Source organism: Panthera uncia (assembly GCF_023721935.1).
Source record: "Panthera uncia isolate 11264 chromosome E2 unlocalized genomic scaffold, Puncia_PCG_1.0 HiC_scaffold_19, whole genome shotgun sequence".
In the NCBI taxonomy this organism is placed as follows: Eukaryota; Metazoa; Chordata; class Mammalia; order Carnivora; family Felidae; genus Panthera; species Panthera uncia.
In genome coordinates, this window is record NW_026057588.1 from 1,299,254 (window position 1) to 1,316,781 (window position 17,528).

The window sequence follows — 17,528 nt, forward strand, 5'->3', positions numbered from 1 at the left end:
TTAACAACAATAAGTAATAAAAAATTATAACAATATACTGTAATAATACTGTCAATATGGTCTCTCCCTCTCTCTCCCCCTCTCTCAAAATACTGTTCTGTCCTCACACTTCTTATGATGATGTGAGACAATAAAATGTCTACATGATGAGATGAAGTGAGGGGAATGAGGTAGGCTTGTGATTTAGCGTTAGGCTGCTATGGGGCTTCTGACCATAAATCAGAAGGAGGATTGACTGCTCGTGGGCTGCCGTTGACCACATGGAACTCAAACTGCAGAGTGAGACTTTGGATAAGGACGCGCTACTGTATGTTGATAACTATACCACATTTCATTTATAATTGCTCTGGATGTTGTTTATTTAGGAGAAGCTCAGTTTGTCTTGTTTACCCCTCTCTCGTAATGTGAATATTTCATAAATGTGCTTGTACATTGAAAGGAGTTAATAAATAACCACTGTGAATAAGCATATAACTTACATATTTATGGTAAGTTTAGGGGTTTTGTTTCCTTATCCAGGCAAAGTAGAGGGTGGACACTCTGGGGTCATAGCTCATGAAAATGTAGGGGCTGAGAGTAGGAAAACACGTAGTGAGTAGTGTAGAAGTGTTCCTCAGCCACAGACTGGGGTTGTTAAAAACTGACACACAAAAAAAAACAAACTGACAAACAAATGTGGAAGATAGAGGACAGCATCCATAAAGAAAGGAAGAAGCACGCCAGCACAAGGATGCTTCGGATGGCTCTGCTCTCAGGGGAGGACCTGGGGGAGAGATTGTTCCTATGAATGTATTGGACCCGCTGCTTGTGCCTGTGCAGGATGAAAACCATGGAGCCACTGGCCCAGATCATGAGCCCCAAACAGAAACCATCATGGGATAATAGCAACGGCACATAGAATGACTCTGCATTTTTGTCACAAGATACCGTGTAACGGTAATCCTGATATCCACAAAGTATTTTCTTTGTGATGTTTGTTATTCCTTTTGTCAGTAATCTGAAAAGGAACAATATTTCGCATTATATTCAAGGGGACAATAAATCCTCTTCCTACAGTACTGGAGGGAAGGGACTGTTGTCTCCCAGTGCGCGCCTGAGATCACTACCCCTTCCCTGGGGCTGGCTCCCCTCCCCACTAGCCCATGCACACAGCAACCGCTCTGGTCCAGAGAAAGTCGTGCACCCCTGAAACTCCGATCTTTAGCTCCTAAGGCTGTTTGCAAAGTAGAAACTGGCTCTCTCCGTATTTTTTGTTCCTGTCTGTGTTCTGGAAAGGTTTTTCTCTTGTCCAAGTACAATGCCACACTTACACAGAATCTCTTTCTCTTCCTTTTGCCTTTCCACAGAAGGAGTCCTTTCCCCTCTTGTGCCTATGCTGTCCGCTACTTATCTATCGCAATTCAAAAACACACACCTCTGCCCTGCCAAGCTGTCTCTGCCCACCTATGGAGATTTTTCTGTTACTCTGCAGACTGATTTCCTGGGTGTGCTAAGTGTTCTGACCTCAGTACAGCTGTGTTTGAGGGACAAGGGAAATCCCAGACCTGTCCCTCTAGAAATTTTAGTTTTATGTCTGAATAGTTTAGGTCTCTGATCCACTTTGAGCTAATTTTTGTATATGGTATAAAATAACGGACCAACTACATTTTTTTTCTTTTGCACGTGGAGATCCAGTTTTCTTCAACATCTTTTGTTGAACAGACTACATTTCCTCCATTGAGTGGTCTTGATACTCTTGTGGAACATCATTTACTATATACACAAAAACGTATTTCTTTTTTTTTTTTAATTTTTTTTAACGTTTATTTATTTTTGGGACAGAGAGAGACAGAGCATGAACGGGGGAGGGGCAGAGAGAGAGGGAGACACAGAATCAGAAGCAGGCTCCAGGCTCCGAGCCATCAGCCCAGAGCCTGACGCGGGGCTCGAACTCACGGACCGCGAGATCGTGACCTGAGCCGAAGTCGGACGCTTAGCTGACTGAGCCACCCAGGCGCCCCTCAAAAATGTATTTCTGATGTCTGTATCCTATTTCACTCGTCTCTGTGTCTTTATGCCAGTACCACACTGTTTTGATTAGGTTTAATTTTGAAATGAGGAAGTGTGAGACCTTCAACATGGTTCTTTTTAAGTTTGTTTTTCCTATGCAGGGTTCCTTGAGATGCCCTATGAATCTTAGGGTGGGATTATGTATTTCATGAAAAGATTTTACTAGGGATTGCACTGCATCTGTTGATTGCTTTGGATAGTATTGACATCTTGACAATATTAAGTCTTCCAATGCATGAACTTGGAGTATCTTTGCATTTATTGGTGTCTTCTCTCACTTTTTCTGCAGTGTTTTTAGTTAAGAGTATACAAATATACCCTTCCTAGGCTAAAATTAAGCTTATTTTATCCTTTTTGATGCTATTGTAAATGAAATTGTTTTCTCAATGGACTTTTGGATTGCTCATGGATAACTTATAGCAACACAATTGACTTTTGCATGTTGGTTTTATATCTTGCAACTTTTCTGGATTCATTCATCAGTTCTTGCAATTTTAAGTTTTGGTTTTGTGGTGTCTGTGTTGTGTGTGTGTGTGTGTGTGTGTGTGTGTGTGTGTAATCTACAGGATTTTCTACATATAAGATCATGCTTGCTGTGGACAGAGATAATTATGCTTCTCCTTTTTCTATTTGAGTACCTTTCATCTCTCTTCTTTTTGGGTGTGTGTGTGTGGTATGTGTTATGGCTAGGACTTCTAGTACTAGGTTTTATAGAGACAGAGCAGGCATCTTTGTACATATCAACCTTGTGAGTTACTGCCATTATTTGAAAAATGCTGCTAATCTAGCTCAAGTTTTTAAAAACAAATTAGTGCTGTTTGATGCACTGAATTTTGTATGTTCTATAGTAGACTGAAAATTACTTTTGTTTAATAAGAGATTTCAACTTTCATGTTTATCCTGAGATATCCTTTTGCATTATATCTGTATATTTTCATTTTGCAATTCATTTTCAACCTTTCGTCTGTGACCTTAGTTAATAACTTTTCAGAGCATAAATCTGAATTAAATATACTTGGGGCTAATGAACTGGAAAACTAAAGGGCACTGCATAGATAGGGAATTGCTCTATCCATTAGTTATTATATAAATGCAGGCATGAAATAACAATTGTGACTTCGGACTTCTTTCTCCAGTTCCCTTATAATGTATTTTCCTGACCTGTTATTTCAGAAGTCCGTGACCTCAACATATTTTCCAGTTTTCATATTGTGTGGTCTTTGTAAAATAGAGATCTTTCATTTTTAAGGGGGAATGTTTAGAACTCCACAGAGTATAATTTTGTAGAATATGGCTACTTATTTACCACTGATTTTATCAAGGGTTACTAGAATATTTTTTTAAAGGTTTATTTTGGAGAGAGAGTGTGCTGTGTGAGCTGGGTGGTGGGGGCAGAGAGAGAGGGGGACAGAGATCTGAAGTGGGCTCTGTGCTGACAGCAGAGAGCCTCATCTGGGGCTCAAACTGACAAACCGTGAAATCGTGACCTGAGCTGAAGTTGGATGTTGAACCAACTGAGTCATGCAGGTACCCCTAGAATACTTTATTATGATTTACAGATGATGGTCTTTCATCATGTTTTATGCAATATAACTGGCATGTGCCACTTGTTAATATTGTAAAATACCTATAATTCATGGATATAGATTATAACAGATATTTATAAAATTTCATTTGGTAAACATTGTTTTATTAAATTCTTCATTTTCTCAATGCTATATTTGTTTTGCAATTCTGGACTCTCATTTATTTAGATTATTCATCAGATAAGCTTGTTTTGGATTACTTACCATTGTAATATACTATCTGTCCTCCAGCACTTACTTATATAGAAGTACATAGAAAATTATGTATAATATTTTTTTCTCATCAGCTATGAGACATGTATTTACTGCCAACTGATATGTGCTTTGGGGTCATGATGGAAAAATATTGTATCTTAGAACAAGTGTGGGCAAGGATGCAGAAAAAAAGGAACCCTCTTGCACTGTTGGTGGGAATGCAAACTGGTACAGCCACCGTGGAAAAGAGTATAAAAATTCCCCAGAAAGTTAAAAATAGAGCTACCCTACAATCCTGTAATCATACTACTCGGTATTTACCCAAACATTACAAAAAGACTAATTCAAAAGGATACATGCACCCCTATGTTGATAGCATTATTTACAATAGCCAAATTATGGCAGCAGCCCAGGTGTCCATCGATAGATGAATGCATAAGGAAGATACTGTATGTGTGTGTACATGTGTGTATATATATATACACACACATACAATGGTATATTATTCAGCCATAAAAAAAAGTCTTGCCATTTACAACCCCATGGATGGAGCTAGAGAGTATAATGTTAAGAGAAATAGGTCTGTCAGAGAAAGACAAATACCATATGATTTCACCCTGTGTGGAATTTAAGAAACAAAGCAAACAAGCAAAGGGGAAAAAAAGGGACAAATCAAGAAACACTTTTTAAAAAGTTTATTTGTTTTGAGGCAGAGAGAGAGAGAGAGAGAGAGAGAGAGAGAGAGAGAGAGAAGAGCTGTAGGTTTGGCTTTCGGCTCTGTCCAGCAAAGCCAAGGGCAGCAGAAAGGGTTACTCAAGATTCCATGCAAGTCAACAGGGTAGAGGGAGGCTAAGGGAAGTCTCCCATAGCTACTCTCAAGCTCCTGTATTTATTAGGCATTATATATTATATTCTTACATTATAGGGAAACATCAACCAGTATGGTGGTAGGCTGTAAGAACATATATAAAGCATGCAGAAAAACAAGGTGTTCCCACAACTACAAAAGAGCAGATGCAGAAAGCAGGATGGAGAACAAGACAAGATATTCCATAGCTAACATGCTCTAAGGAATTCAAAAGCACAGGCAGGACCCAACCCCTAGATATGCATTAACTAGCTATTGACCAGCTGTTATCAGCAAGACCAGAAAGCAGTGTTCTCCTGTGCAATGCATTCCCTATAATCTCCTAACCCAGGACATAGCTATTTGATTTCCCACATATCCCCTCTTTTGTGTGAAGAATCTTTTCGTTCGTGGGAGTTGAGGAGGGCAGTCAGTCGTCGTTCATGATGTCTTGAGGCCACTATGGTGCAGATCATGCACAGGGCTACAAGAAATGCAAAAAAGATTGACCAGCAAAGAGCTCCAACAATCCAAATATGTAAATTGAGGCCATGGAACCAGTTGGTTGGATTCAACCATTTCATATTGTCAGGTAACTCGTGTTCAACTTGTATCTCTTTCCTTTTGGATATCTAACAGTTGTTGATGCAGCTGGGAAGACAGAGTATTAATCTCAGATCGTAAATTGGTGGAAAAAGCTCCTTGTAGGTGTTTTTGTTTTCTTTCTTTCTTTTTTTTTAACTAAATCCCAGGGGTGTAGAGACATATTGTAAGGGAATGACACAAATTTTGTCAGGTTGCCAGTCACATTGTGTTGTAGACTCTAAGTCTAAAGTTCTCTCTTGACCAGCAAGACAGCAGATGCAAGGGAGCCTGGGTGGCTCAGTTGAACGTCTGACTTTGGCTCAGGTCATGATCTCATTGTTTGTGAGTTCGATCCCCTCACTGGGCTCTGTGGTGACAGCTCAGAGCCTGGAGCCTGCTTTGGATTCTGTGTCTCCCTCTCTCTCTATCCCTCCCTGACTAGTGTTCTGTCTCTCTCAAAATAATAAATGTAAAAAAAAAAAAATTAAAAAAACGGATGCAGGATTAAAAGCAAGAGGTGGCTAACGTCTTGGAAAAGACAAGAGCCCGGAATAAGGGTCCTTGCTCCGTTTTTATTAGGATCAGAAGGCTTACACACATGGTAATGGATGTGTGCAAAGACATGAACATTAACTCATGGACCTGAGGAAAAGGGGGTCTTGAAGATATATGGGGCTAGGGGTTTGGGTTAATACAAAACAAAATCCTGGTTGCGTTTATAGCAAACATGAGGCAGGACCTCTGTTTATCATAGCTAGCCTAAGGGATAAGACAGAGCAAGTAACCTCAAGGTTAACAAAGCACCTTTTCTTTTGTTAATCAGCTCTGCTCTGGGCACCTTCACCCCCTGCTCATTGGTCTACAGCCCTATTTACCTGTTTACTTAAATTGGTCCTTCCTTCCTGTGAAAGCAGCTTTCTGCTATAGTACTAGATTGGAGGGCATTTTGCCCTGAATACCTAATCTTGCTTACCTCATATACCTTTATATTGGGGGTCTTTGCCCCCTCCACCCCCAGTCTTTCCTTATTTGCCTAATCTTGTTTACCCAAACTTGGGTGTGAACATCCTATGGCTTTGTAATTCTTTTTGCCTTGTTAACCCTTTGGTACAAGCCCAGGAAAGTGCTAAGCTTATTCCCCACAGCTTCCCCTTTTTTGTTTTTCTTGGTTCTTCTAGTTTTGTGTTTGAGGACCGTCATGACAAACTCCTGGTCCTTCTTTTGCTTTTGGATGGCCTGCAAAGTGATTCTGCAAAGACATAAAAAGAGGCATAGTAAAAGCAGTCCGCTTTCCGGAGTTGTCCAGAATTTGAGATGGGTGCTAGCCTTAAGTGAGAAAGGATTTAAATCAGGCCACATTGCCCAGGAATCAGCCCATTCATTTTTAAGCTGATCTTCTGCATATTGTAGCTGTTGGCACAATGTCATATCTAAATTTTCTTCGGTGTCAGAGAGGTAGGAAGAAAAGACACTGCGAAGGTGCGTCTGGACAGCATCCCAAGCTTGGGAGTGATTATAAGGAATGCAGTCATGCAGATATGCTGGTAGTTAGGGTCACAGGGCAGTTTAGAGTGGAGGAACAAGGCCTCCTGTCTTTTTCCAATAAATTCCACTGCAGTCCCAAGAGTTTTGAGGTGGGCCAAAACTTGTCTGTCAATAGAAGTTTGGCTTACAAGTTCTTTGGTAGTATTGACCATAAATTTATTAAGGACATGGGCTGTCTGGACAGTGTGATGCAGGCTGATTCCAGCTACAGTGGCAGAGGCATAACGCCTACTGCTGCTAGGATACCCATGATTAACAGGCCAACAAATCTTTTTTGCCTTGCAGTAGAGTCCCAGTGTTGAACCTGGAAAGCACACTTAGTCCTGACAGATTTGCATATAGGGCTCAGAGCTATTAACAGGAACCCAGGCTGAGACATGCTAAGTACTAATAAGGAGGAGATATTTAATTGGGTGATGTTATCATTCTTATGCAGGATACAATCCAGCCCTGGGAGGTAGAGCTGTCATTATTATTTCCTAGTTGTCAGATCTGGGAGGTAGAGGTAGCAAAGAGAACGTAGGGAGAAGGGACACAAATAGCGGTCCATGCAAAGTGACCGTTGTGCAAGGAGGCCCAAGTTACGTTAGTATGCTGATATACATAAATTTTTCCATGGCTAATAGTACGAGTGAAGAAGGGAAGACCCAGCTTCCAAAGATTAACAAGCTAAGGTCCTTTTCATTTCACTTTATGTGCAGAGATTATAGGGCCAGTCAAGCTTCCTTCTTTTCAAAAAATATTCTCCCTGCTAAGATATGGTCTCATTAGTCTATTTTGTTTCAAGATATCCTCTAGGACCCCTGTCAATAGTCCAATTTTTCCAGTAAAGATTATGCTCCGACTCTCCATAACAAGTTGTCCAAGGAATATCATTCCAGGGGTGGTTTGAATATTTGAGACTAGAGCAAGCTATAACATTAGGAGTGTGAGAGATGCTGGGGTTTTTTTGTTTGTTTGTTTGTTTTTGTTTTGTTTTGTTTGAGGTATATCAGAACTTGTGGCTGAGAAAAAGGTAAAACTGTGTGGCCTTGTAGAGGGTTTGGGCTGTACATGCAAAAGCCAGTTGATTTTTTAAGACAAGCAGATAAGTTGCTAAGTTTAGTAACACACATAGGAGGTGCTGAAGTAAGCCACCACTGAGGTCTTGGCATATAAAGCCAATGCCCTTGTTTCGTTTGGAAGGGCAGATTAAGATTGGCTCCTCCCATGAACTCAGTGTCATTATTGCTAATAGAAATATACCGGTCTAGGAGTGTTAAGTTATCAAATATAGGCGGGTTAAGGAGATGAGCCCAATATGAATATTGAGCTTGGCCTGAACAAATGAGGGCAAGGAGTAGAGTCAGGGTTACACAAGTCGAATTTTGGTTAATGACAGAAATCATGGCCATCAGCTGTGAATTAGAAGTATATGCAATAGCATTGTGTCGTAAGAGGATGCCGGCCTGGTTAGACAGGCGTTTAAGGCTTCCTCATGTTATATCAGGGGCAAGGACTTGGCGTTTGTAGAGTGGCTTCTGGATGAGGAGTCCATGAAGAGGCTTCTTCCATCTTGAAAAAGTTCAGAATCTGAAAGAACACAAGCATATTCTCTACCCCAGGTGAGAAATTTAGTGGGCCAGGACCATATGGGCCCCCCTTTGGGGGTTTTGTACAGCACCAGAGGGTGAAAGGGCTTATCTGGTTTTGACGAATGCTGTTCAGCTGCAGTAAATCCTTGAGGGTCAAGATTTAAAAAATCAAGAGTAGGGGCGCCTGGGTGGCTCAGTCGGTTGAGCATCCGACTTCAGTTTGGGTCATGATCGCGCAGTCTGAATTCAAGCCCCGCGTTGGTCTCTGTGCTGAAAGCTCAGAGACTGCAGCCTTCTTCGGATTCTGTGTCTCCCTTTCTCTAACACTCCCATGTTCATGCTCTGTCTCTCTCTGTTTTAAAAATAAATAAACATTAAAAAAATTTTATAAAAAATCAAGACTAATCATAACGTGGTCAAGAAATTGAGATTGTAATGTAGACAGCCACGGGTATGTTTCCCTTTTTTGTTTCTATTTTTTTTAACATGTTTTTTAGTGTGCTATGTGCTTGTTCTGTAAATAGCTTGGTCTTGTGGGTTATAAGGAATGCCCGTAATATGTCGGATATTCCATAAGGCACAGAAGTCACAAATCAGGAGGAGACGTAGGCTGGGCCATTATCTGTCTTAATTGTGCGGCAGAAGCCCCAGGCTGCAATAGCATGCAGATATTGAATACCGCTTTGGTGTTTTCTTTTGTATGAGCTGAGACAAAAATAAAACCCAAGTAAGTATCTATAAATGCATGGATATACTTAGGTTTACCAAATGCAGGGTAAACTGTAACATCAGTCTGCCAAATCTCATTAGGCTTGCGGCTGCGGAGGCGGGGGTGTGGGGGGTGTTCCTGCTGGGAAGGAAACGGCATAGTAATTGACAGCCTGAGCAGGAGTGAATGATTTGTTTGGCCTCATTCACAGTAAGGTTCAATTGTTCGCTTAGAGCTAGCCAGTTTTGATGGTAAAGCTTATGGGAGGCTCTCATAAAGAGGATAAGATTCTTGAGAAACGATGTTGTCAACTAAGGCATTGCCTTCAACAATGGGCTCAGGAAGAGATATGGGAATGAATGTGAATGAAAAAAAGCGGGGAGGTGCGGGGATATTAGGGCTAATTGAATACTTTGGAGAAGTATAGCAAAGGCACTGTCTGAGGGGAGGTGAAGAATATGAAAAGGAAAATTTTCCATTAAATGCACTGTATATTGAGAGTCAGAAACAATGTTTAAAGGCTGGGGGAAAGTTTCTAATGCTAATAACATGGCTCGTAATTCTAAATGCTGGGGAAAGCTGGGTCCAGTATAAGAAATATGTTCCCAGTTTTCCCCAACTCTCCAAAGGCAAGAAGCCTTGTGAGTTTTCCCTGAGACATCTGTAACACCATGAGGGCATTCTTAATAGGTTGTTTTAGCACGACTCCCTCAGGAACAGTGTTACTCTCTTGGTGAATCTTAAAACAAGGGTCAGAGAGGAGCCCATAAAATATATTGCCCACATAGTAGGCGAGAGCCAGGTGCAGCTCTAGCAAATAAGAGATGGCCTTGTCGAAGAAAGTGCTGCGAGGTAGCAAGTGATGTTTGCAGGGTCCTGACCCAACAATTCCCAGAATCTCCGACGTCCCTTTTGGATTAATTGTGCTATGTTGAATACGAGGAGGGTAAGAGTATGTCTAAGACTAATGGGGGTGAAGAGCCATTCAATTTTTAGAACTTTAATAGCAGCTTGCCCAATTAGTGTGGTAGAAAAATCCTTCGTATTAAGACTATTATAACTGCAGAGGAAGGTTGGGATCTTGCCTATCATAACTACGAGAGGTGAGAATGGACTGAATATCATCCAGCTCCTTCTTTGCTGCTGGGGTGAGCTGGCGTGGTGATGTTAAGTTAGGATCACCAGAAAGCAGTATTAGGTCAGATGGGCATTAGTAATGCCCAGGAGGACGAACTCAAGTAATGGTGCCCCCAAATTTTTGTACATCATTAAGAGTACGAATCATTAGGAATGATCTGAATGAGGGGACGAATTTGAGTATTAAACATTTGCAGCCCCAAGCAAGAAAAAGGAGCCGACCTTTGTACTTTTTCAGGGGCTATTTTTAAACCCTGTGGTGTTGTAGGTTGGGGAGAATGGCAGAGAGCTCATCTAAAGGTTGTTGATGCTGGGCACAAAAAAAAGGATATCCTTCGTATACTGATAAATGATCAAAGAAGGAAACCACGTTTAATTGGCTCTAATGCTTCATTGACGTAAAACTGGCACATAGTTGGGCTATTAATTAAGCATCCCTTGGGGAAGGACTTTCCAATGGTAACAGGGTGTTGGCCTGCAGTGATTAAGAACAGGAATGGTAAAGGCAAATTTCTATCTTGTTTAGCTGAGGGGATTGTGAAAAAGCAATGTTTGAAATCAATAATAAGAATCAGCCAATTTTGAGACAATGTTGAGGGAGAGGGTTTCCTAGCTACAAGGGGCCAAAAGGCTCAATTACTGCATTAATAGCTCTGAGATCATGAAGAAGTCGCCATTTACCATTTTTTTTAGGAACACAAAAGACAGGAGTATTCCAAGGGCTACTCCTAGGCTCTATATCCCCATTATTTAACTGTTCATCTACTAATTGTTGGAGATGAATCAATCGGTCCCCTTTTATTGGCCGCTGCTCAACCCATACGGGTTAGTTTCCCATTTTAATGGAAGGGGCTAAATTTGAGCAGTGGCTAGGAAGAAACTTGTTTTAAGCTGAATATTCCATTGACTCAATAAGTCTCTTCCCCGTAAATTGATAGGGATATTCATCACATAGGGCTGTATGTAGGATATTTGATCATCAGGCCCTAAACATTTGTATAAGGTGAGACTGTCGGGAAGCCTGGGTGCCTCCAAATCCAACTAGGGTGGCTGTAGGGGCAGTAGCCCAGTGAGAAGGCCATAACATCAGCCCCTGTATCGATCAACGCTGAGAAAAGTTTCTCTCTGACCTTTATTTGCAAGAGAGGTTTGTCTTGAGAAATGTTGGCGAGTCAGTATTATTCTAAAGGTGAGTTTGTGCTCCAATGTTATGCCCAGAATTCACGATCCCCAAAGACCACCAGGGAGCTGAGTCCAATGCAAAAGCAAGGACTTTATTCAAGCTAGCTCGAGCTCAATCTCCTACTTGCACCGACGCAGCGGTGAGATACCGGGGAGAGAGAGAGAGCGAGTTTCAAAAGCACAAATGTTTTATAGGGGTCTAGGGGCAGCTGGTGGGGTGATGGTCGTGGCCTTAGCCGATTGGCTGGGCAAGGATCATGTTGCATCCACATGACTCCTGAAACAGAATGCTATGGGCACCAGTGACAGTCACAACAAAGTTTATTACAATGAGAGGCAAGGCCGACCGATAGGGACCAACACTCTTGATAAGAGTGTGGCCCCTAACAGCCGGGGTACAGAATAGCCGGGGGCTATAAAATATATACAGAATAGCCGGGGGCTATAAAAATATAGCCGATCACATTGTTTTATCATCACCTGGGAACAGAACAAAGAAACAGTTTCCAGATGAGTCAGAAACAATTGCCAGATGAGTTAGAAACAGTTGCCTAATGAGGTGTTTACTTTAGACTTTCTGCCTCTAAGTTGCAACCAGTGGATCTCCTTGACCCTGCCTCTGATGCTCTTATCTTTGAACTTTTGTTTGCTTAATTGGTGAAGCCTAATTTACAAGAGTATGAGGCGTAGTTTACAAGAGCAAAGCAAGGCTGTTATCTCTTAACCTTCAGTGTCAACACAAAGCTGTTATTTTTCAAGCTAAGCGTTAGCCCTACACTGCAATTTAACCCTTACAATCAGAGTCCCATTTCGCAGGTTGCCGGGTGTGGTTTGAACGGGAAGTTTGAACGGGTGAACAGGAAGTTACTCAAGGGGAGGGGATCTTAGCGGGTGAGCGGGAATTTCATTCTGCGGTTTTCCCTGAAAAGGGGGCCATGTCAGGGACATAGTCACTCAAGATGGAGGACACAGAGCAAAATGGAGTCAGCCGGCCTAGGTCCGCTCTTTCATTCCCCCCTTGTCATGTAGCTTACGGACCCAATCATGGGACCGGCTGCATTTCTATTTTGTCGTCTTCTGTTACTAGGGGCTTGTACTGAGCACGGAGGACCATTAGTTGGACGGCCCCCATGCGGTCCCTGACAAACTGGACCAGCCTGTTGATGCTACAGGGTCCGAGGGTTACTAGTAGGAGCAGGATGGCAAGGGGTCCAGCAAGGGCCGAGATGAGGGTAATTAACCAGGGAGACCAGTTGAACAAAGACTCATACCAGGACTGAGATTGTTCTCTAACTTTCGTTTTTGCAGCCCTTCCCTTATGAGGGCCATAGATTCTTTTACGACCCCCGAGTGGTCAACATAGAAGCAACATTCTTCCCCTAGGGCTGCACATAGTCCTCCTTGCTGCATGAATAATAAGTCTAATCCCCTTCTGTTTTGGAGTACTACTTCTGATAAGGAAGTAAGGGATTCCTGTAAATGAGAAATTGATTTCTCAATTCTATGTCTAAGTCAATGGCTGCCCTTAGGGTTCCGTAGTTTTTGTCCTGGATGATGAGTGAGGATATTTCGGTCCCTGCCCCCGCTAATCCCAGTCCCAAGAGCGCAGCCAGAGTTAGGGTTGTAATAGGCTCTCTTTTACTTCGGGAGTTACTAGAGCCTAACCTATTAAGTATTTTTTCCCCCCGAAAGGTACACTAGCCTGGGGATCAACTGCACGAGTATGCAGAAGCCTTCCTTTGAGGAGTTAAGGACTTAGGAGTGGATGCAGGGAGCGAGGCCACTGGAACAGGCCCACCATGAATTTTTGGGGGGAAGTAGATACACTGTCTCCCTGGGGACTGTTAGGGTTTCACTACAGAGATGTGACTGCCCCGGGGGGCACGTGGCCTATGCAAGTGCCCTGTCCTGTTATTGCCTGGAGGGTTAGTCTTGCAGTAGTCTGCTGCCATCTGCTGGAGTTAGAGTTGGAGGCTGTTGTATAATTGCCTTTAATGGCAATACCTTCGTAATATGGGGGCCAGACTAGACAGAGCCAACAGGACTTGGTCAGGTCGGGTCCAGAAGTGTTTAGTACCTGGTATGCTCTGACAAGCGTGCTCCATAGGGGCTCTGTATCAGATAGTAAGTTGTGAGCCGGGGCAGAAGATGCGGGTGACGCTCCGGTAGGGACAGGGGATGTGGAGGGCCGTGTAGCGGGAGCCTGGGTGTTTCTGGGTGTGGCCGTCTGGGCGGGGGCAGGTCGGGGAACTAGTACTTGGTTGGGTCCTACCCCTGTGGGGGACTGCTGGGCAAGGGGGGTTCCTTGCATTCGGAGGGTAAATAACATTCCTTTATCTCGAGGCCCAAGTCTGACCTTGTCATAAAGCCTGACCCCCAGGTTTTTCCAGCTTCCCTCCCTGTTGCCTTTTTTCCTTGTTCTGTGAAAGATATTGACACAGGATTACCATGGCCCGAGACATACGGTGGTCGGGGGCCACCAGGCCGCATTACCACAATGATCTCCAGTGCGTGGTGGGGTCCACCAGATGTGTCCAGTGGTGACACATGACCAAGAGGCGCAGAAGTAGTCTGCCGCATCCCCGCAAGTGTCCCCACCGTCTTTTCCACCAGGACAGACATAGAAGTGAAAGTCTTATCGCCTGAACCCTGTGGTATCAACCCTGGGGTGGCCGGTATAACGGGGAAACAGGCTTTCTAAGTCTACTCGTAATTCCGGGAACCATGTGTCTCTAGAGTGGGTCTGGGATGTCTGATTAAGTATTGTCCCTGAGCTGGTGTCTATGATCTGCTAGGTAATGTTTTGGGGGGTGTGGGGACTCCCGGCAGCATGAGCAATGACAAGCAGAGTTAACAGAGTTACCAATATCAGGTGGGTTGAATGGGCTGTAGCTTGAGCGGGTTGTGTTGGTCCCAATTGATGGCCCATTGTGTGATGAAGTCCTTCCAGATCGAGGAGGGGTCCACTGGCTGAACGTGGGTGTGATGGACCCCAGTCGCGATGCTGTCTACTTTGAGAGTGGTGGGGGTTGTCAGCACCACGTTGTAGGGTCCCTTCCAGCATGACTCGAGGGTCTCTCGGCAGTGCCTCTTGACGTAGACCCAGTCTCCCGGCCTGTACTGGTGATGTGTCGGGGTTGGGCCGGCCTCATAGATGGCACAGAGGTGCGGCCAAATGTCCTCATGCACCTTCTGGAGCCCTCTCAAGGAAAGAAAAAGTTCTTGATCTTTAAACTCAGCAAGAAGTTCAGCTCAAAGGTTGGGAGTAATAGGGGGTGGCCTGCCAAACATGATCTCATAGGGAGCAAAACCCAGGGTGTAAGGAGTGTTCCTAACCCGGTAAAGGGCATACAGTAGGAGAGTCACCCAGTCCCTGCCAGTCTCCATGGTTAATTTGGTAAGGGTCTCTTTTAGGGTTCTATTCATTCTTTCTACCTGTCCTGAGCTCTGGGCCTATAAGCACAATGTAATTTCCAGTTTGCACCCATAGCCTTGGCTACTGCCTGCGTTACCTGTGAGATAAAAGCTGGTTCATTGTCTGATCCTATTGTGGCAGGAAAACCATACCTGGGTAAGATGTCTTCTAGTAGCTTCTTAGCCACCGTCTGAGCCGTTTCATGTTTGGTTGGGTATGCCTCCACCCAGCCAGAGAAGGTGTCTGTAAATACTAAAAGATATTTATAACCATACTTTCCTGGTTTAACTTCAGTGAAGTCAACCTCCCATTGGGCTCCCGGTCTGGTGCCTCTGAGCCTGGTTCCTTTTTTATTTGGTGTGGCTCTCGCGTTGGTGAGTTGGCAGGTCTTGCAGGCAGATACAACTTGCTCTATTTTGGTGTCCTGTTGGTGAATCTTGATTCTGTCATGTCGGATTAAGTCTTTTAATTTTTGGGCCCCCATGTGAGTAGATTGATGCATGTGCTCTAATACTCAGACTCCGAGCCCGTCTGGCAGCATGAGCTTCTTGTTAGGTGTATACCACCATCCCTTTATTTTATGGGCCATGGGGAGTTTCTTGATCCACTGAAAATCCTCCTGGGAGTATTTGGGCTGGTCTGGTAAAACTGGGTCTCCTGGGTCCTGTAGTTGTATGGTCATGGTGGGAACTGATGTAAGGGCTACTGCCTTGGCTTCCTGGTCAGCCTTTCAATTAGCTCTAGCTACCACGTTATCAGTTTTCTGGTGCCCTTGGCAGTGGATAATGGCCAGCTTGGCAGGAAGCCATAAGGCCGTAAGCAGGTCAAATATCTCCTGCTTATTTTTTATAGTCTGTCCTTCTGCCATCATTAACCCCCTCTCCTGATAAGTTGCCCCATGAATATGAGCCATGGCAAACGCATAACGGCTGTGTAGATGTTAAGCCGTTTTCCAGCTCCCAGCTTCAGTGCCTTGGTGAGGACGATGAGCTCTGCTCGCTGGGCTGACGTTCCGGAGGGTAGAGCCTCCGCCTATATGGTGTCTGTTTTGGTGACCACTGCTGCACCCACATACCTGTGTCTGTCCCACATGAAGCTGCTGCCATCAGTGAACTAAGTAGCCTTGGCATCAGGGAGGGGCCGGTCGGTCAGGTCCGTCTGGAATCCATGTACTTGCTCCAGGATCCCCACACAGTCATGTAGTGGAGCACCTAGGTCAGGGTCGGGCAGCAGGGTTGCAGGATTGAGGGCTGCACTGGGGTGGAACCGCACTCGTGGAGGGTTGAGTAGGAGGCTCTGGTAATGAGTCACATGTGTGTTGCTCATCCATCTATCAGGAGGCTGTTTCAGGACCCCTTCAATGGCCTGTGGGGTCGTGATCCAGATCTCCTGTCCTAGGGTCAGTTTGTGTCCTTGACTAGGAGTGCTGTCACCACAATAATTCTTAGGCATGGCAGCCAGCCGGCAGCCACTGGGTCTAGCTTCTTGGACAGGTAAGCCACCGGGCAGTTCCAGGGGCCTAAGGCTTGAGTTAGAACCCCTTTTGCTATTCCCTTGTGTTCATCTACAAAGAGGTGGAAGGGCTTCGTAATGTCTGGTAGGCCCAGGGCTGGGGCACCTAGGAGGGCCTTTTTTAACTGATTAAAGGCAGTTTCCTCTTTTTCAGTTCATTCAAATGTTTTCCCCTCTTTGGTAGCTTCATATAGGAGCCTGGTGATCTCAGCAAAACCCGGAATCCAGAGGCAGCAGTAGCCGGCCGATCCTAGGAATTCCCTTACTTCCCTTTGGGAGGTGGGAGTAGGGATCTTCAGGACAGTTTCTTTTCTGGCATCTGAAAACCGCCGCTGTCCGCCCTCCAGGATGTATCCCAGGTAACTTAACATCTCCCTGCATATCTGAGCCTTTTTCGTGGATGCCCGGTACCCTAAGGCCCCCAGTGTAGCCAGCAGGTCCTGGGTCCCAAGCTCGCAGTCCTTGGCCGTGTCGGCAGCAATCAGGATGTCATCTACGTACTATAGGAGGGTGAGGCCAGGGTGCTCCGTTCTGTACTCACCCAGGTCCTCGTGTAGTGCCTCGTTGAAGATGGTGGGCGAATTTTTGAACCCCTGAGGCAGCCGTGTCCAGGTGAGTTGCCCACTGTAGCCCTCCTCCGGATCATGCCACTCAAAGGCGAACAAGGGTTGGCTTTAGGGTGCCAGCAGCAGACTGAAGAAGGCGTCCTTTAAATCTAGCACAGTATACCAGACCCTGGAGGGCACCAAGGAGTTCAAGAGAGTATATGGGTTGGGATCAGTTGGGTGTATGTCCGTGACCCTCTTCTTTACTTCCCAGAGGTCTTGTACTGGTCGATAGTCATTTGTGTGAGGCTTTTTGACTGGCAGTAGGGGGGTGTTCCAAGCAGATTGGCAAGGAACTAGTACCCCTAGGCTTCATAGTCTCCGGATGTGTGGCTGGATCCCCTTCCAGGCCTCCTGAGACATGGGGTATTGTTTGATCCTTACCGGACCTTCTCCTGGTTTGAGCTCTACCAGGACCAGGGTCCTGTGAGCGACTAGTCCTACGCCCCCCATCTCTGCCCAAACCGAGGGGAATTCTTGTAGCCACCTGTCTGTATTATCCTCTCTTGGGAGCGCCTCCTGGTGGAGGTGGCATTCGTCCTCTAGTTTCATGGTCAGGACCTGATGGGGTGGCCCTTGCCATCAGT

General features: G+C 44.7%; 1 pseudogene; it reads right to left on the reverse strand.

Annotated features, from left to right (window-relative positions):
- Nucleotides 1–494: 494 nt before the first annotated feature.
- LOC125916079 (vomeronasal type-1 receptor 4-like) lies at nt 495–13,989 on the reverse strand (annotated as a pseudogene).
- Nucleotides 13,990–17,528: the final 3,539 nt, after the last annotated feature.